Here is a 20,266-nt window from a genome sequence, read left to right on the forward strand (position 1 = left end):
GGGTGTAGCGTCACTTTTGGTAGCATCAAATTTTCCTCTCTCATCAGAGCTGAATACGTAACACTAGTTTTATTTAACCTCGTTTTAATTAGAGGGTTATAAAACTGCAGTTAGCTCTTTCTGCATCAGTTAGCTGGCACTCTGGATTTTGCTGCCTTTAAACCAAACTGAAGTCTCTTGCCTTGTCTTCTTCCCTTGATACTGAACTTGCATTTTGCCTCCTCTCTTCATCCCATGGTTCCTGCATGTTGCCTTCTCCACCACTGAATAATTCCTCTTCCTCCATGGTGTGAAATCCTGGCTCAGCTGAAGTCAATTAAAGTCTTGACATCAGCTTCAACAAGGTCAGGATTTCTCCCTGAGTGTTTATTTTCTTAAAGGACTCATAGCCAGTTCCTCTGTCCAGCCTTTCCTTGAGCCAAATTCAACACCTCCATCTCCACCATCTCTGTTGCTCTTCTATGAACTCCCTCCAAATCATAGTGTTGGGTGCCCAGAAAGGACCATGCTATTTCAGGTGTTATCTAACTAGTAAACTCATGGAAACACTATTTTTTGCTATTGGCTTCACTAAATTTTATTTTTTCCCTCTGTTTTCCTTGTTTTACTGGCATCTCATGTTGCATTTTCATATCATTAATAAAGATGTAAAAAAAAAGTCAGACCTAACACTGACCTCCCAATGGAATCTACCACCTCTGCCAACAGTATACTCCATTGGTTGCCTTTTTTGCTTTTTCTCCCACCTAGTTCTTAGCCTTCACGGACCATTCCCATCCAAGCCACTTTGAATTAATCTTGTGTGATGTGAAAAGACACCATATTGAAGGCTTCGCCACGGTAAAAATCAGATACATGTGGGAAGCAGATGTTATCTTCTATGAAAATTTTCATAATCTGAAAAGGAATTTGAAGGAAGAAATGTTTCACTTCTTTGTCAAAATGGACTATCAGATTTGCACACAGTGATTTATTTTCAATGAGGAAAAAATAATTCACTGATAAAAGTTGTCTGAATTACATTTTTAACATTAGTTTGAATTATCCAAGCTTATGCAAAACTTACAGTAAAAAGCCAAAATACTCAGATAAAATCAAGCCTGTAAACTCTGATAAAATCAAGCTGTACTGACACAATGCTCTCAAAAAGCAAGGTAGTTCTATAGAACATCATTTCCCAGTAGAAAACTTTCTGATGAGAACAGTATTGACTAGCATTGATAGCCTACGATATGTAATTTCTTCCCCCAACCCAATGAGTACCTCTTATTTACTGGAAAAAGAAATACAAAAACCAACAGGTTTGCAAAGCTGTGTAGCATTTATCATCTCAAGGTTTTTGTTGTTTTCAAATCTGCTACAGAAAATATGAGTATCTTCAGGAAGGAGGGCGTACAAACCAGGCTACAACTGTCCGATATTCAGCATGAAGCATGTTTTCTTGGAGCTTTCCCATCTCATGGACTTTGTGTTTTGGAATAATTCAAGATTCACTGTGTCTTGCAGGAAGGGGGTTGTGCTGGGAATCTCAGTCAGGATCAAAGCAGCCCGTTTGCTTTGGCAAGTGTGACATGAGCATTGTTAGATGAGCAGCTGACCACCACCTTTGCTCCATGTATGGATGGTCCTGGCCATTTACCTTGGGTGATGGCCAGCAGTTCCTGCTAGACTCATGTTACAGGGCCGTGATTGAACTCACCTCCATCATCCCAAGCATCCAGATGTGTCACATGCACACGCACCACATTACAGATGATGTATATTGGCTGCAGCTGAGATAAATATTATTTCTATATCATGATGAGGGTGAAATAATATCTCTGGAGGATTTGGAAGAGAGATGGAAGAGACTCAGTTTGTCACAGTGTGCCCTTGGGCTACTTTTCTTCTTTATTTCCTGAAAACAGGAGGAGAAAACCCAGCCTGCTAACAAAGGGGGTTTCAACTCTGACTTGGACCCTGGTCAGGAAAACAGAGCACATTGTTTGTGATGGCAGTCTCCACCAAAACGGCTCATGGGACAAGTTAAGGAAATTCAGCCTCTCCGAAGATGAAAGGTCTGTATGCTTTCTTCCCTTGCCCCTGCCAGTTCCCACGCATGCCTTGCTCTGCTTGCTGCAGCCACATCATCTGCAAGGCAAGGAGAGGCTCCAAGTATGGTTACCAACAATGGTTTGGCACTGAGGTGTTCATAGCTGATGACAAAATGTCCTTTAGTGGACATTCAGGCTGGGTGCATGTTTGGGTAAGTGCTCCTGAGGAGAGGACCCAACACTGGGTGTGACGAGGCTGAGTGAGATGCGAGAAAGCTGGTTGGAGGTGCTGGTGACCAAAGGGCTGCTCTGAGGATTGGTTTCCCAGGCTGGATGGCAGGGTGCAGAGGGACATAGAACAACCACAGTGGACCTCAGGAGAGCTGGGCTCAGATTGGCATTGCAGCCCAGGGATCTTTGCAGACTTTGAGCCTTATTCAACATGGCAAAGTGACAGCAGCACAGCTGTGATGCTTTAATTCAGCTAACATGAGGAACACCTGCTTTAGTGACCTAAAAGCCTGTGACGTACATGATGCAAACTCTTGTTCTGTCTGCTAGTCGGCATAAGACAGGACAAGCAGTGCAGTCCCTAAAATGCTTAAGCTCTGGGGAAGAGGGAGGAAAGCAGTCAGGGCTGTTATTTCTCAGCAGCCAGCTTCAGACACACTTTTCGAGCACTTGTAGCCTGCATAGCCCTGTATAATATCAGTGGCCCTGTGTGTTACCTGAATTACCTGTCTGCCTACCCTGCAGCCTATGAAAGGCACTCTGGCATTATTCCCTTGGGAGGACGTGAGACCACGCACACCCCAGGTGCTTACAGGAGAGGCAAGTAGCTACTTGTGCACCATAGCTCCTTCTTGAATCCTGCCTAGCTGCTAATCCCCGAAGCTCCAAACCAGGATAACATTTCCTTTCTCTCACCTTTTGCTTCCCTTCACTATTAGGATGGCTGCCTGCCCCCCTCCCCAGCTCTGAAGAGTTTACAGCTGCTCAGCCGTGGTTTACGCAGAGCCTGACACTGGGGGTCCTCAGCCTGGAGGGCAGAGCAGGAAAATACAGACTTAACCAATTTAATTGGTTAAACCCCTTCCATAAATTAAAAGTTCAGGCTCTTAGCTCATGTTTTTAAACTCTAACCACATCTGATTTCTTCGCTAAAGAGTCATGCTTTAGTAGGAAAACTACAATAACGTCAAAATCCTATTTAATATAGAAAAAAAAGAGAATGCATGGAGGGAGCCTGAGGTGGGTTTTGATCATGTTTCTTATCCTGTACCTGACACTGTGTGATGTTGAACCACGCTGTAGGATGGCAATGCTGCCAGGGTCCCCATCGCTGCTGCGGGATCACCTGTCACTGCCCAGGCTCTGCGTGTCCCCAGCTCTGCCCCATGCACAATGCGCACAAGATGCACAACCTGGGGCATCTCAGCCCCGTGGTTATGGGCAAGATGACATGTCACATAGATGGTGAGGGGTCAGTACTCAGTGCAATGACAATGTGCTGGCAGGTCCCTTTCAGCTCCCCTTCCTTCATGTAAACTTAATGAATTACGTGTGACATCCCACACCAGGTTTGTAAATAGGTTTTTTTCTGAAAAAGAGAGGGAGGTTTCCTGTGCAGCAAAGGTGGCCAGGATGTAGGGGTGAGTGTTTTGCAGTTCTCCCACCACAACCAGATGTGCTGTTCTCTTTCCAGTGTGTCCCTTCTGTGTTAAGTTACCTAGGGTGAGTAATACTACTCTGCCCTTACATCTTTCGGGGAAAAAAAAAAAAAAGACAAAGAAAAATAAAATAAACCTCCTTAGGCTGCTCACAGAGGTGTCTACCCTTAAAATAAAGAAGGAGCAACTAAAATTGCTGTGCTTTGACTCCTTGCTCCTATTTACAACCATTACTGGAGCTGAGACTTTTGGGGCCAAAGGTCTCTCCCAGTCTGGGCAGTAAAGTGTCCCTGCTTACTGCTTCTCTTTCCTGAACCTCCAATGCACAGGGGAGATTTTTCTGTACCATTTCCCAGGGGCGGCAGCTTTGTGTTTTGGGGAGGAAGCATTTCTTTGGAGACTTTACCTTCCACAATATAAGGTTTTCCTGATGGGATGGCAAAGCTTGACATCCTACGTACTTGTGCAGGCAGGCAAGTGATGCTTGATGGAGCCCTCTCTCAGCTCCTCTCATTTGATGGTGTGATATCAGTTTTGTATTTGAAAATATTCTGTTTTGGGGTAATTCTTTTTGATTCTTTCATTTGAAAGCTTCTACCAGTTTTGAAGGACCTCAAAAATCAGTTTCAAAACTGATCTGGAAAACCCGCCTTTGGAGTAGATCTGTTTCCTGGCTTCCTTACTACAGTTAATAATCTGCACTTTGCTGGCTCTGATCATCTTAAAATCTCAGGTAATTTGAGATACCATGTTTTGTCGTGAGCCTGAAATGGAAGTAGTCAGGCACTTCCCATTAAAATGATTGCTGCTGGAAAAATTCCAGTCATAATTTTCTGCCTGTAAATGTTGTTTTTCCCTTTCTGTTTCAGAGGGGGTGGTAGTACAAATAGCCTCTCATCCTCAAACTGAACATCACAGGGGCTGAAAGGCTGAAAAGCCCTTCTCTGAACAGTGAGAACATCCTATCTAGTTAGCAGGTAAAGTTATTTTTGCCATATCCTTCAGACAACATTGAAAATCTAGTGCAGGAGAGATGTAAGACAGCAACAGGCAGAAATCAGTGTCCCCAAATCCAACCCGTGTTTAATCTCATTAGCTGCGAGGCTCTTGTGACTGTGGGTTTGATGTCCCTGGGAGTTGTGGCCACAGTTTTGATGGGCAGGGTCCTCGGACGCTGCTGTGGTGTCCTGCCCTGGAGAAACCAGCAGAGCCACCCCCATGAGGTCCCCTCCAGCTCTGAGATCATCTGTTTTGCTGGCGTCCAAAGCTGACTCAGTGCTAACATGTGCTGCTTCTTGGCCTTATTTATTACTGTTGCATGACATCCAAAATAAACAACGCCTGAGGTCCTTCTACCCCTTACCCTGCACATGGCTTCAGCTGGGAGCTGTGGTTGTGCCGGGGGGGGACCTGGACTCCCTGGGCTCCACAGATGATGATAAATCACCTGGCGTGGGCAATGTCTTTCAGCCGAGCCCTAACCTGTTTAGTCTAATGGGCAGAGCGAGCCGAAACGAAAGGCTGGTTGGCAGCTCTGGTTTAAACACTGTGGCTGAGGGGTCTCCTATCCTTCTCCGCAAATAAATCACAGTTCAAAGGAGCTGGCGTTGCAGCAGCTGGAATATTGGACTGGAGGATGGTGTGTGTTTCCAACCCATCCCTCGCCCTTCTTAAAATACAGAAGGGGAGCAGAGAAGCCCTCAGAAGTGGTCTCAGCCCTGGGTGGGTGTAGGGCAGGGCTCGTGTGATGGCTGTGGGTGCAGGGATAGGAAAAGTGTTGGAACCACGACCCCAGTTTGCTGGATTTTATGTCGCTAATCTATCCCAAAAGGCAGCTTAATAGATTTCATTTACAACTTTTCCTGCCCTACATAATCTCTGAGAAGTGCCACTTTCAGTTTGTGTATCTTTCACTGACATGTATATTTAGCACTCATTAACCACTTACCTTGGGCTAATAATTCAACTTTTGTTCCAAACCCCAAATTTCCTCATTTCTGTGAGTTATTGGAGCCAAAGAGAACATTTCTGACAGATTCATTTCAACTTTGTCTGAAGGTTCTCTGTAGCCTTTTAGTTTATTTAAACAATATTTTCTGTGTGTTTTTTTTTACAGATTATTCATAGTGAAACCATCTCATTGCTTAAAACCTGTGCGTGATTCTTACTCATTTCAGGTAAAAGCAATTCAGAACACTTGTCGCTTTTTATAATGAAAAACAAAAAAACTTTGCTTCTAGGTACTTTAACCAAGCTGACTGCAATTAACATTGCTGTTTCCATCCAAATTCTTCCTTCCTCTGATTTTTAGGTACTTTCATTGTTTTGTTCTAGATTCAACAGCCTGATGATTTATTTTCCATCTATTTAACCTTTGTCAGCGCATAAACTCCCACAGCTGACAGGACCTGGAGTGCGTTAGTCCTTGCACAGTATCTCTTTTTGTTGTTGTTTTAACTTGAGCACACTTAAGCACATGCTTAAATCTGACTCTAGTGTGATCTAAGCTTCTGTGTCAAATAAACACAGGCAGGATTAGGGCTGTTTCCTGAAAAAGCACCTTGGGCAGGAGAGGTTATGAGTGTGGTGCAGTTGTGGTGGGGAATGCCCAAGTGTCTGTGTTCAGCTCTGTTTCGCCATGATTTCCTGCTACGCAGAAACTAAAATTGATGCAATGAGTCAAAGCAAATGCAGACAGAACCACGGGTTTTTTTCCCCCATGAAGGGAAACTGAACTCAAAGACAACCACAGCGAAACAACCAAGTTTGCAGCTGAACCCACACCGGAACCAACCTTTGAAGCGCAGTAGTTAAAAGTTTAAATTGCTTTGCAGTGCCCAGATCTGGCCTAGTCCCCAGGTCTGCTGAGATGGGGAGATGCAGGGTTCATGACATGTGGGGTCACCACGAGGGCAGATGACATTTCCCCTTCTTGGCTGCTGAGCAGGTGCCACCAGGCCATCTGGGCAGAAACCTGCCTGGTTCTGTCAAAGGTTCATCATCCCACCTTGTGGGAATGTTTTGATTTCAGAAGATTAGCAGATTCCTCCAAGAACTGCTTTGCTGTTGGGTTTAGCAGTTGTTTTTTCATTGTTGTTGTTCATGTTTTGGTTCTTAATTATGATTATTATTTCCGCAGTAGAAAGAGGGATATTGCACATGAATGAGAAAACTTGTGTGGACTGCAGGAAAACAATAAGCAGCCGGGGCTGAGTAGGAAGTGGATGGAAACCCAACCCAGAAAAATGAGAAGTGTTCAGCCTTGGCTTGACTCTGTGCCCAGTGATGCTGATAGCTGGGCTGTCACTGATTGCAGCAGGCTTAGGACAGTCCTGGATGCTTCTGAGAAACCCAGTCCTAGAGCAATGCAGGGCTTATTCAAGCCCTTTCCCCCACCACACTTTATTTTTTTTTTTCCATTAAACCTCATTTTTTTCCAGGCAAATTCCACCTGTATGTCACACAACCCTCATTTTAAATAGCTGTGCCTGTGCCTCCAACTAAGGTCTTCCCATTTAGTCCAAAGGTTTTGTCCTCCTTTCCTAGGAGCTCAGTGGCAGACAAGGACACCTTAAAGGCATGGCCTTGAAGATATTTTCAAATTCCTCAGATGCAATAAAAATAACAAAAATATTGATTTAATTTTTTCTTGTCTATGCTGTGATGGAACAAAAAACAGCATTGGACCAAGCAAAGGAAGAGGGAAGATTTCTCCATCCCTCTGGTTTAGTTTATTGCCTTGGGCAGAGCCAGCACAAGGGAGGGGAAGATCGGGAAGCAAATCTCCCCCATTTCTGGGACTGGAGACACTTGGAGTCAGCATGCTGGGCTGTTCTGCTCCAGCTTCTGCTGCGAAGCTCATCCCCCAGGCTGCACGAACATCACTGCCATGGGGATCCCGTCTGAGGAGCGGGTGTTCCAGTTGTGTCGTGCTAATTTGTGGTTTTCAGGAGAAAGTGTTGGAAAAGAGAGCAGCAGCATGAATACAAGCCAAACTTGCTAATTTTGGCCGGTCTTCCTTTTTCTGGATTCCAATTGCTGTTACATCTTTGGTATTTTTATTTTAAAAACAGGGAAACTTGGTAATAAGAAAAAGCTAAATTAGATTAAGAAGGTTTCCATTCACTACTAGGACTGAGTATAATTGAGTTTTGCATAGCTCTGCAAGACCAGGATATTCCCCTCCGCTTTGCTTTTTTTTCCTGAGACTGAATTATGTTTCATAGTGATACTGAATTGAAGAGTAAAAATCAAACCTGAATATCGGGCAACTCAAAATTTGAGTTTAGTCAGATTAGGACTAAGTCTAGTTTCACGTTTTGCATGTTCAAAACCAGCCTCTACCCAAGGTCAGCTGCTTCCTTATAAGAGAAAACCCAGCATTTTTAAAGTCTTCTTACATTGACATGGGGCAGGAAAATATTTTTCTGATTATTTTGTGCTCATACTGCCCCTATTGGATATAACAATAGAAATCCTTGTATGCTTTGAGGTGTTTATGCAAGTTGGGGAATTCATTCTCAACCCATCTTTTTTGGGGGATATAAGTTACTGATTTTGGTGCAGACTCAGAGGCAAAGCTTCTAATGCAAGGAGCATGGGCTGCTGGATGGATGTCCCAGGTGATGGGCACCTTGGCCAAGTCGTGGTGGGTAGAAGTCTATGGTGTGGTGCAGGTGCTGAGACACAAGCTGTGCTGCAAAAACAGCTGAGTGCAGCGTTTGCTGGACCTGAGGTGAAGGCTGCATCTGCTCATTGAAAACAGATTTAAGAAACAGATGAAGGATGCAGTGCAATGGCAGGAATATCAAATCTGTTTGCTCAGGGAAGGGTCATTTTCCATAACACCTGCCTGTTATTGTCTTCTGCTCAGCGTGGAGTCCTTTTACAACCTTGCGTTTAGGGAGCTTGACTGGGCTGCCAAAAAAAACGGAGCGAATCACTCTTTTATGAGCCATCCCTTCTTCCCTTTTATGTTGTTAGGAATTTCCCCGTGTGTCTCTCTTTCACAAATTCCTTTTAATTATATTGCATCCAAGCGAAAGTAATCCATCCCAGTTTGGCTTCTCTGACGCTAGCAAATAGAGTTCTTTCGTCTTTCGTCTTTTTTTTAGGGTTTCCAATACATCAGCCCAATGGCCTGCAGAATAAAAATGATCTCATGCGAGAACCAATTATCACGGCTGCCCGTTCTGGCTGGGAGGAAATGTTTACCTTGAATTCCACTTAGTCGTGGGGTTTCGATTAGGAAGCAGCAGCACATCTGCTGAACACACGCATGACAAGGTGGGTGAAGTGTTATTGCACCCAGCCTGGGCTACAGACTATCTTCACAGCTTGGGCAGCAGAGACGTGGGTCTACGGGTGAGATAAGGGGTCAACGCAGCAGTGGCGTGGAAGTGTAATCCTGGCATCTCCACGCTGTGCTGCTGCTGCGCCTGGGATTGCAGTAACCACACAGCCGAGGAAAGCAAGAAGTGGTTGAATGCTTTCCAAGGGAATGATTTTTTTTTCACCCCTGTGGTAAGCTATCCTTTGTCAAAATGAAAACTTTCCAGGAGAAAAATGAAAAATCAGCTCACAAAGATTTTGGTTGATTCTTTCATTTGTTTGTTTCCAAATGTCTTTTTAATGAAGTTGTAGAACCATATGAGATTTTTAAAAAAAAAAAAACAAACCAGAATGGAAACAAGATGTATCCCTTTTGCCATTACAAACAGAGTGGGAAAGGAAGATTATACAGCCCATTCCCTTGCCCCTTCTTGGGATCCAATATTTTCAGGCTATGGATAAAACATCAAGAAATGTTGACATTCCTTTTTGCTTTGCTTTCGTCTGCTCTCCCAAACTGCAATTTCCCTTTTCACATCACTTTGCTACTGCAAGTTACATGCCCTCAGGTCCTCTGGATTTTAGCTGACCTGAATTAGAAATGCACAATTATAAATCTGCCTTGGAGTGTCCCATCCCACACCATGAGGTGTTCTCTGGTGGTTTTGCCCTGGTCCCTGTTCCAGGCTCCAGCTCTGCTCCGGTCCTGATCCCACACAAGATCTTGCCACAACCTTCCCATGGCATTTTCATCACCCACTTTCTAACCAGGGTTTTGCCAGTCGACCTAGGAAGTAATTCATAGCAATGCTGAAGAAACACTTTTATATCTATTAGATTTTTAAACCAAACCCACACTGCGACTACTATTGGATCTGACCTAAAAATAGCAATCTAATGAAATACAAACATTTTGAGAGAATGTATCAATTTCACCTGCAGTTTCAACAGGATATTATGGAAACATTTCCATCCCGTAGAGTCAAAACATTTAATTTTGACCACTGCATTGGCTGTTTTTCTATCAGGGCTATAATATGCAGAGCAGTTGATGCTTAGATTTCTATCCAACGTTTTTTAGTGTAAAAGTCAAACCAAGCCAAACATTTCAGCTTCTTTTGTAATTTGCTCTCATTTGTATTTGGAAAAAAGAGTCACGTATTCGTATGCTTGCTTCCCAGAAGACAAATACTTTTGAGAGTGCCTTTTCCTAACTTTGATGCTCAAAAGTGTCAAGGAAATCTGAGTCACTTGCCTGCTTTGAAGTGTAAAGAATAAATGGGCTTCTCAACCCCTTGGGCTGTCTCAAAATCCCAGCCAGAGGCCTCTATTAATAACCTGACGAGCTATTGTATGACACTGTCTTATCCCCATCTCACAGATGGGAACACAGTGTGGTAGCCAGTTCTCCAAGGTCACCCAGCAGCAGAGTCACGGCCAGAGCCCATTCCTTCTTCCGCTGCCCATTGACCTACTTGAAGCAGAGAAAATGCATCATCCTCTTACACAACTTGCTGCTAACATTTAGCAGAAAACTGGGGATTTTCTCATGGAAATTTCTACGGGAAACCCTCACTTTCCTGGTCAGAAATGTCTGTCTTGGGACATCCTGCTATTTCTGTAAGGAAGTTTGAAAATGCAGGGAAGTGAGGTTTACCTTCCAGTTCTTCTCCTCCCCCACATTTCCCAGTTGGAGAAGAAATCTCTACAAGGAGAGGTAACCATGCAACCAAAGTGACTGGACAATAGATGGTTTCTACAAAAATATGAGCCACAGCTACAAAACTCACAGGCTGGCAGCACTGACTCTTGCTAGCTGTGCTGAGGGAGTGCTAGTAAAATCTTCAGGCTACACCCAGTTATCATGTGTTGTTGCAATTGCCATGGCATGTCCTGCAAAACTTCATGGTTTGGGGATTACAAAAAGCCCAACAAAGTCATTCTTTCAAAACCCCCTGCCTGAGAAGTCTGGTGGATTAGCCTTCGCAGACCCAGCCAGCAAAGTCTCAGAGGGATGATGAAGAAAACATCATTATAATGGTTGAGGAACAAAGAGCCCAAAGCCCTTTCTGATCTGTCACTATCAGAAGATTCAGGTCTGATTTTTCTCTGTCAGCTGTTGGAAGATGCAAGTCTGCAACATGGTGGTGAGCGCTACTTGACTCGTAGGGAAGATGGGAAGGAGATGACTCAGGGATTTCTGGCTTTGCTTTTTGAGCAGCTGCTTGGGGTGTGCAGTGTTGGAAAGAGCAGCAAAATAGGACCAACCTGTTAATGATCAAGGCCTGTTGTGGCTGCGTGTTTGATCACACTAACCTAACACAGGGGTGGTGCCGACTCACAGCCTCTCTGCAGAACTGGTCAATGCAAAGACCATGGGTCAAGAGATCTGTATGGGAGGACAGGTGTTGAGGGAAAAGGTGGAAGCTGGATAGAGAGCTGAAGGGGAAGTCTGGCTTTTCAAAGCACTAGGACAGCCTCATGGCTGTTTGATTATCATTTATTAAAGGAAGATATATGATTATTCCAGTGTGTGCATTTCACAATGACAGTAGATACAACAAATCCAGTGGGTCAGCAACACTGATGTGACCATGGCTTCTGAGCATGATGGGACCCCATGAACATGCTTCATCTCTCCAGCTGACTGGCTTCTTGGTGGCCATGAAAGGACTTTGCTTTCTGAAGCAGAATGCAGTGTTAAAAAGCACCAAAAAGACAATTGTGAGTATGCTTGAGCACAACACTGCCAAGCAAGCCCCTGGGAGACTGTTGATAGCTGTCCTGTAGAAACCCCAGCATGAGCAGTGCTCTTAGGTGTCTGACCCAGCAAACCCCATTGCAGCAGCAAGGGGAGAGGTGGCAGCACCTCATCCAGGTGCTCTGCATGAAGGCAGGGCTGGGCAGAGATGATCTGGCAGCTGCAGCTGCCTATGAAAGGCTGGCTGGGCAGGCAGGCTGGCTGCTTGCAGAAGCCAACAAGCAACAATGGATGGATAGACAGACAGACAGACAGATGCAACTAGGTAGGTAAAGTGAGCTTGAAGCACTGATTTTCTACTGGATTTTCTCCCACTTGCTTTATCAGAAAATGCTAGGCAGCCCTGAGCTGGGGCTTGCCCAGATGAGGTTACTTTTCCGCTGGCAGAGCTTTTGAGGACTTTACAATACATGCTTAGGGTGATGGGACTCCTGGGAGTAGCTGGTGGTTATTTAATGTATAGAGTGCTTATTGCTGGTCAGTACTGAGCAGGCAGCCTGTGCTGTGGGCTAGGAGTTAGTGAGGTTTCCTTTGCCATGAATGGAAAAACCTGCTCTTAATGCAAACTGCTTTCTGAGCAAATGCTGTTAATGGAGCAGTCTTTTCCAGAGGGTGTGAAGGATTTCTGTCTGTTGCGTTAGGGATATTAACTAGAAGGGACAGCGCTTTTTCTGTGTTTTAGAGAGTTAAACATGAGTGACTGATGGGTCATATTCTGACCTGAGCTTGGTTTCACAGAGGGTAATAGGGAGACAAGTGGCAATTGGAGTAGGCATGTTACCTTATATTGGTTCCGGGCACCTAGGAATGCTCTCTGGGCTACAAATCGGTGTAACGTATTTTCCTCACCAAAAGTAGGCACCTCTTTGTTATGATGGTAGCTAATCCAGGCCAATTGTATAAATAGAGTCCCACAGGGGAATGCTCATTCCAGGGTAGGAATAGAGTTTTATTTTAAACTCCACCAAACTGAGATCATCTGCATGAAAATAGGTATTTGTATACCAGAATGGAAGTGCCATGTGGGAAGTTACAGCAGTACATCCAGAGGACCAAGAAATCACGTCCTAGATCAGTTCTGTGATCTATGAAAATATTTAGCTAATCCATATAGACAAGTACACAGAGATGACATCCCATCTACTCTGTGTACATTGAATGAGGCTACTTGTGTTTGAAATAGTGTCTTATGGCTCCTCTTCTTGTTACTCATTGCTTATATATTTTTAAATAACAGTAATTTCCTACTTGGCAGGCTGTGGCCCTGTTGGACCAGTGTGTGATTCCTATAGTGTTGCTATCAGCTGATTTAGATAGTTTTCTCAAGACTGTGGGTCTGTTTAAACATAATAAAACAGTCTCTATCCCAGCACTCCCATCGTGTCTGGCTCTTTGCATCACATCTTGACATTCTGTATCATTTAGCAATTAGGAAATTGGAAGGCTCAAGTTTAATGGGCTCCTTTGTATCCCCAGGCTGCAGCAGTGAAGGACTTGCAAACCTTGCTAAATATCCCCTATACATCAGATTCCTGGGATATACTATGTCTGTCCTAAGTCAGAAGGACCCCAAGTAAACAGAACTACACAAATTATCATGGAAAATGAAGCTAACCCAAATAACAGTTCAGGAATTGCACCACAGCAAAATTTTTGCCAATTCTGGTTAATGCTGAATGGATGAAACTTAGCATCTCAGTTCAACTTCACAAGCTGCAGGGCTTTCAGCCCAGGAAAACTGAATTGAAATGAAATATTGCTTGGCATGTGGGTTTTTTTGTTGTTTGCTCCCAAGAGAAAATGGATTCTCCAAAATGGTTTCCTGCAGAAAATTAAAAGTTTTCAGAAATTACATTTGCCTGCCCCAAAGAGCTATTTCAGAGGAGAACTCCCAGGCAGCTCTGAAACTCAGTTATTTAGGGGTGAGTCTGTGTAGAGATGTCAGCGATGCAGCCAACTATTAGCTAAGTTAGCTGCAGAATTTGATCTCTTACATATTTCTCTTTAATAGAAACAGAGCCCTCGACAGACATAGTGGTTATTTATGTTTCAGATAAATCCCTGACCTCGGTTTGGGGAAAACCTTCATTGCTCCCTTACGCCCAAGAAATGATTTGTTTAATGCAATGGTCTCTTCATCTAATAACTACCATAAAATAATAGGTTGAGGTGGCAGAGGTTGTATCCAGGTCTTATGAGCCCTCTTCTTGCTGTGCTGTGGTACATGGACCTAAATCGTGGCTGTTTGGGCACAGCGTGGGGCAGCACGTGGACACTCAGCCACCCATGCGGTTCAGGCTGCTCGTCTGCCCCTGCATCGCCTCTCCTTGAATTCCCCAGCGATGACCTTACTGCAGCTATTTCCATGCCTGTAAATCACCTTGCCTGCATGAGGCGATGCTGTTAATTATGTCACACGAAGACAAATTTACAGTGTGGAACAACAGTAAAAAATATTCCTACTTGAAGTAATGTGAGATCTGCACTCATCGGGCTATCCGTAAATCACAACCAGCCCCATGCACCGGGCTGATGGGCTCTTCCCACCCACCAGCAAAGGTTGTGGTTATTGGTGCTGATGGGCCAAAAGTGAGTGCTCGGAGCCTGAAAACTAACTTGCATCACTCCAAGTGGATGAAAAAAGCCTGTTTGTAGATGCTCAAGTGCTGAGTGACCTGATTTTCTACGGTGGTGCTGTAGTTTCTGGTGGAAAAAAAAGATCTTCTACTAGCATCTGAAAACATTACTTATCCAGGAGGGAATTTTTCCAGGATGCATTGCCTGGGGATGGAGCATTGACTTAGGTCAGGGGTGTCCAACTCATGTGACTGCTCCTACATTTATACAGTCCTAAAATTACACTCGGCCCTTTGAAGGCAACTGCAAGACTGATGTCACCCCCGGTGAAAATGAGTTTGACACCCCTGACTTAGGTGCATGGTGGTCTTCATCTCACCGTCCATATTCCTCTGCTCCTCCAGGTTTTCATCTGTCTTTAGTCATCTCTTGTCTGGAAAGGAATGGGACAAGTGATGGTGCCACGGCTCGGACACCTGGGGGTCACTCCATAGCCTGAGGACAGAACCCTCCCTTTTTGGGGGTGACCTAGAAAGCTCAAAGGGGAAATGAGAGACACGCAGTAATGCTGGGATTTGCTTAACGGAGTCAGCGGCTGTGATCAGACCTGTAATTTTCTGAAGATCAAAGGCACAGTTGACAGCAGCTATTTAACACTGAGCTGGAGTATTTCAGCATGCGTTTCCCATACCAGTCTCATTTCTTTCCAAAGAAAAGGTAGACTGACCTGACATATCTCCTAGGGCATCACCAGAACTGGGCTGGATTATCACTGTCCCAAACTGGTGGCTTTTCCCTCCCTGTTCCTACCACTGTTGACCTATGCAGTTCAGCTAGAAGAAAAACCAAAGCAAAGTTCCCAGGTCATGGAATGTCAGCCAAATGCAGGGACATCCTCGTGGGGCATGTCCAATACCTTTGCCCCAAGGAAGAAGATCTAAGTTCAGCTGTCCAGGAGCTTTCTGTATCTAAGAGACACTCGGTGTGGGCTCCCATGCTGAAATTTGGGAACATTGTCAGCCCTTTCAGTAAAAATCTTTTGCAATCAATGCTCTTGGTAAGCATTAAGTCTGGGTTGGGTGCCAGAGAGATGCTGCTAAAGTAAAACCAACAGTTCATGAATGATTGGTTTAAACAACAAGTAAGTGAAATGCCCACATTGGCATACAGTCATTTTTCCATTTTCTGGCTTTTCAGTCGCGTCCAAGTCTGTTGCTGTGTAAATCCACTGAGCAAATGTCTCTGGTGACTGCCCACTTGCTCACTGTGTGACATCCCAGAGTCTGGACATCCATCCAGATGCCTCCATCTCCCTTTCAGGTCCAGCTCTGCTTGCTAATCCCTCTATGTGTATTTACAGTGCAAAGTAAGCATCCCTCACAAAAACTTAAGGCAATGCATCTCTTGGCTGCATTCAGTGTAGTCCCATGTTTTTCTTGGAATGGGAAAGAGCATCCATGACACCCACAGAGAGCACAACAGCCAGCAAAGTCATGACAGAAAGGGCTAATCCTTTTTCTCTCTTTCTTCATCTCGCTGAGAAATGGTGGCAGTGCTTAGTAACATGGGCTTCCTTCCACCGCGCTCTTAATAAAATTATGGTTTTGACTTTGTTGACTTTCAACACAAGAGTTTCATTGCTTTTTCCAGGTGACAAAAGAAAGCTGGTTCTGCTTCAGAGGTGCTATCTGCCTTACCGTACCGTGCTGCTGGGTGGGCACTCTTTTGGCCAAGTGCTGTGCCCTTGCTGCAGAATTGGGGAAGGTGTCAGGACCATGGAGTGGTGGGGACAGGCAGAGCACCACCGCTGCAAGATCAAAGGAGCTCAAAGGACTTGCCTGGATGCAGCAATTGATCCTGGGTCCACTTTGTAGGTGGAAACCTTTGGCTTTGGAGGTCTTACATGGCTTTCACAAGGTAGGGCAAGTCTAGAATGTGGTCATGGTCCTTGCCACCATGATAACACTTGCCCTGACAGCCCCAGGGCAGCCAGGCAAATCCCTGGAGCCATGCTTGGTGCTTTCATGGGAGCTGTTGAATATTCAGGCTCCAAAATCCTCTGGGTGCTGTGGGCATCCCCTCTTTGCCTGGACACACACAGTGCCCCCAAGCATGGTCCCGCAAATGGTGGGATGAGCTGGCATGTCCTGAGTCCCCATGCACACGCCATCTCATTGCTTTGCCAGGCTGTAGCATCCCTGAAATTGGATGTGCTGGGCATCAGCTTGTCCACAGTGGGCTCATGTGGGTGTTTCCCTTCTTGTGCTCATTCCCATGGCTGACGAGACAGCCCCAGTTAAAATTACCCTGGTATAATGCCTCGGGGCTTTTGTTTTTTTGACACTGCATATGGAAGGCAGCTGTCAATTAGCAGCTGAAAAAATAGCCTGCAGTGCTAATGAGAGCGAATCTAATAGAGACCTCTTCCAAATTGTTTCCATCCATTTTTCAGGGCTTTTAATTGCTGTCATATTAGAATGATGCCAGAAGGAAAACACGGGGGGAGAAGCCACATTTGGAGATAGGTTCCTCTTTGCCAGGACTGACTCAGAGGCAGCTTTCTTCCCTAAATTTCATTTACAGGAGTTTCTAAGTAGTTTCCAAAGTTATATTTGGAGCTGGGTCCCTGCCAGCTCCTGCAGCCCCTTTTTCCCCACAGTGAGGATGGAACTGAGATGTTATACCAGCTGCCACAGCCAGACCGAAGGCTGGGGACAGATGCTGTCTCCCACCCACTCGCAATGCTTGGTTTTTTACTTTTTTTTTCTTTTTTTAAGGAATGTAGTCAGAAAGGGAATATTATGTACTGAAACAGCAATGGTAAAATACTTAGCATTTCTAAATTCTTTCTGAAGAAAAAGCTTCAAAATAGTTCTGTTGGTAAAGCAGCTCTGGATCCCCAGTGCAGACAGAAAGTGAGAGGAAAACAAGGCAATGAATCAAACAGAGAGGGCAGCAAGAACAAGAAAACAAAGTGATTTGTTAAACTATTATATATAGACAGAGATACTTACCTTTAATCCTGGCATGTATTTACACGTATCCAGCTATCCAATTCTGGCAGTGGATGTATTTACCTGAGGGGCTTTTCTGAGTCTCCCTCTTTGAAATGAGGGTGAATAGCTGCTGTCTCATGGTTACAGCTGCTTTTTTTTTGCAGTGGGATTTGTGCTCCTTGCATGATACGGGCAGCCTAAGATGTAGTATGTCACTCAGCATTCATTTTCTTCCTCTCCAAAGCTTGTGGCTTTGTAAGTATTATCATCTATCTGCTTGTCTGCTTACATCGCCATCTGGGTTCAAAGGTGTCCATCATCTGAAGATCTGCTCCTGCAGTGTCTGACCTTGTGTGGTTCTTTGCTTCTGAATCTGAGCTGTGGTGGATGCGCTTTGTACAGCCCATAGCTAATATTCATGCAAAAGCTGCAGGTCTGTGGAGAGCAGGAGAACACATGCACTTGAAGATGCTCAAGAATGAAGGATTAAAAGCAGGTGCTACATGGAGATAAGGGGTTGTACTCACTTCTGGTGTTACCCTGGGGTAGGCTGTTGGAGGTGTTTGATTTGGTAAATAGACTGATTAAAACACAAATACAGGGATTGTCAGAGAAGGCATCTGGCTGTCCTGTTGGGATGATATCTACTCTTTGTTATAATCTTTTTTCATAGTTAATAAGGTAGCTGAGGGTTTGTACAAGCATATTTGAGGAGAGAACCAGAGGTTCCTATGGATGAAGGCAGCATCAGCCATATGCACAGGGTTTATAAATATGAGCCACTATAAAATCATGGTTCAAAAAGGTAGATTTTGCAAAAGTTTGGGCTAAGGGTAAGCCACTCCAGCATGTCCTAACACAGACATTAAAAGCACAGAAAAAATTACCTAGGAGACTTGTGACAGCAACCACAAGACCATGCACCATGGTGGCCCCGGCACTGGGAGCTTCCTGCTGCTGGTGGCAGATAAGGAAGCCCCAAGCAAATGAATGCATCTCTGTGCCAGTGCCACAAGTGCAATGCCTCTGCAAGGTCTCAGCCAACCCTGGAGTCCACTGCAAGCCCGAGGGATGCAGCAACCAGTAAAGGGCTTTCCCAGGCTGGATGGTGTAAACCACTCTGCAGGAAGGGAGGGGATTCAGTTTCCCCATGTGCTGGAGCCTGCTGGGATCAAGTTACATTAATTAAAGTCCGATGCATGATTTTAATCTGCAGGCCAGTGCATGCTGGTGCCAGGGGCTGGAATCCCATGTAGGGGAGGCTGCTTCCGTGAATTTCCCAGCATGGCACTTGTGGGGCTGTTTATTTCCAGGGATGTGGGGCCAAGCCCCTGCAATCGGCTGCTCAGGGTACTGGAATTGGTGCCAGTGGCAAGAACATGAGTGATGGGTCTAAGATGAATCAGCCTTGGAGCAATGGGGCAGTGCATCTTTCCAAGGCTTTCTTAGCAAAAAAAAACCACAAACAAACAAAAAGATACTTCTTCCTGGCTTTGCCACGGTTCTTGGCCCATCTTGTGTTTCACCAGCATGGCTTAAATAGGGGCTAATGCACCAAGTGTGCCTTTAATAACCTTGGGACAGTAGCAGCTTAGAAAAACAAACATTCCCCAGCTGCACCGATCTGGAAACAAGCCCGCACAGCCGCTTCGCATGCTGGCCCCTCTCTGGACCTGCCTTGTGAATCTGGGCCACGTTGGGACAAGCCAGGGATGACCCTGATGCAGGGAACATGCTGTTCAGGAAACACTGGATCCTGCCTTGGTGACTGTGGGGAGAGCAGAGGGTCAATGGTTTTGTCTCAGCACACCTGCTCTAGAGCCAGCACGGAGAGCTGCTCAGCACAGCTGAGGGTCAGGCTGGGAAGCCCCAGACACCTGGCCTGAGGATGGATCTTTGCCTGGTGCTGTCAGACATACTTGCTATGGGAGAAGAAGCTCAACAGCAAAGGGAGAATGGAGGTCTCCAGAGGAGGTCCCCATTTGTGTACCTGATGCTCTCCAGGATCACCTTAAGTACATTTACCTCCTCCTCTGCCCTTTCTGGAAACTCTTCTAATGTTTGGACACTGATGACTCTCAGTGCAAGTGTGAAACATCCCAGCTGGAACTCTTGCCTTCACGTAATATAAAGCTGCAGCATGGTGGCTGGTTGCTTCACTTATAAGTTCTTGAGACATGAAGCCCTTTTTTCCCCCCAAATTCATGGAGTATCAAATGCTTGGACACCATGTACAAGGCAGGGAGGACCTGGATCATTTCCCCTATCCATCCGTCCATCCATCCCTTCATCCCTCCTGCTTCCCTGGACCGTGTTTACCCAGACCATCTGTGAGGTCATGAACCTCCAACACTGCTGCAAGCCCACGTGCAGGGACAGAGTGGTCCGAGCACCAAGCCAGCCATCTGTTTCATTAAATGCCACGTGTGCTCTCTGTTTTTAAAAAAAGAACAGGGCAAAACAACCTCCTTGTGAGATAATGGCTTGCAAAGTTCTACAGAGTCAGCTCTTTCACTGCAGTGTGTCTGATGGCTGAGCCTGAAGGTCAGCTCTGCATAGTCAGAGAGAGCTGGGCACACAAAAAGGGGCTCCGTTTGCCTTTCCAGAACAGGCACAGGCCTGATGAGAAGGGAAATGGCAGGACTGGGCTCCAGACTTTATCTGTGTTCAGTAAGTGCTGAGGAGAATCAGGGAACAGAAATCCAGGGATGGGGTCAGTTCAGGTAGGCAGCAGTTTGGAACAGGGAGACAAGACTCAGAGAAACCTTAGGAGGCAGCTAGGAATGGAGAAAGGTTTTGGGTATACACTGATGCGGGGGGTGGTTTATTCTTGTTTGGGCTTGTTTTATGGTTTTTTGTGTATGGTTGTGGAGGGTTTTTTTGCAACTGTATTCCCAG

The 20,266-nt window shown here is 45.3% G+C and overlaps 1 long non-coding RNA gene across 1 annotated transcript; it reads left to right on the forward strand.

Annotated features, from left to right (window-relative positions):
* Window positions 1–1,917: 1,917 nt before the first annotated feature.
* LOC308041927 lies at window positions 1,918–8,950 on the forward strand. Its single transcript, XR_013922284.1, has 3 exons — window positions 1,918–2,057; window positions 5,820–5,880; window positions 8,818–8,950. It is a non-coding gene; the product is annotated as an uncharacterized lncRNA (long non-coding RNA).
* Window positions 8,951–20,266: the final 11,316 nt, after the last annotated feature.

The sequence above is a fragment of the Nesoenas mayeri genome (assembly GCF_963082525.1).
Source record: "Nesoenas mayeri genome assembly, chromosome: 6".
NCBI lineage: Eukaryota > Metazoa > Chordata > Aves > Columbiformes > Columbidae > Nesoenas > Nesoenas mayeri.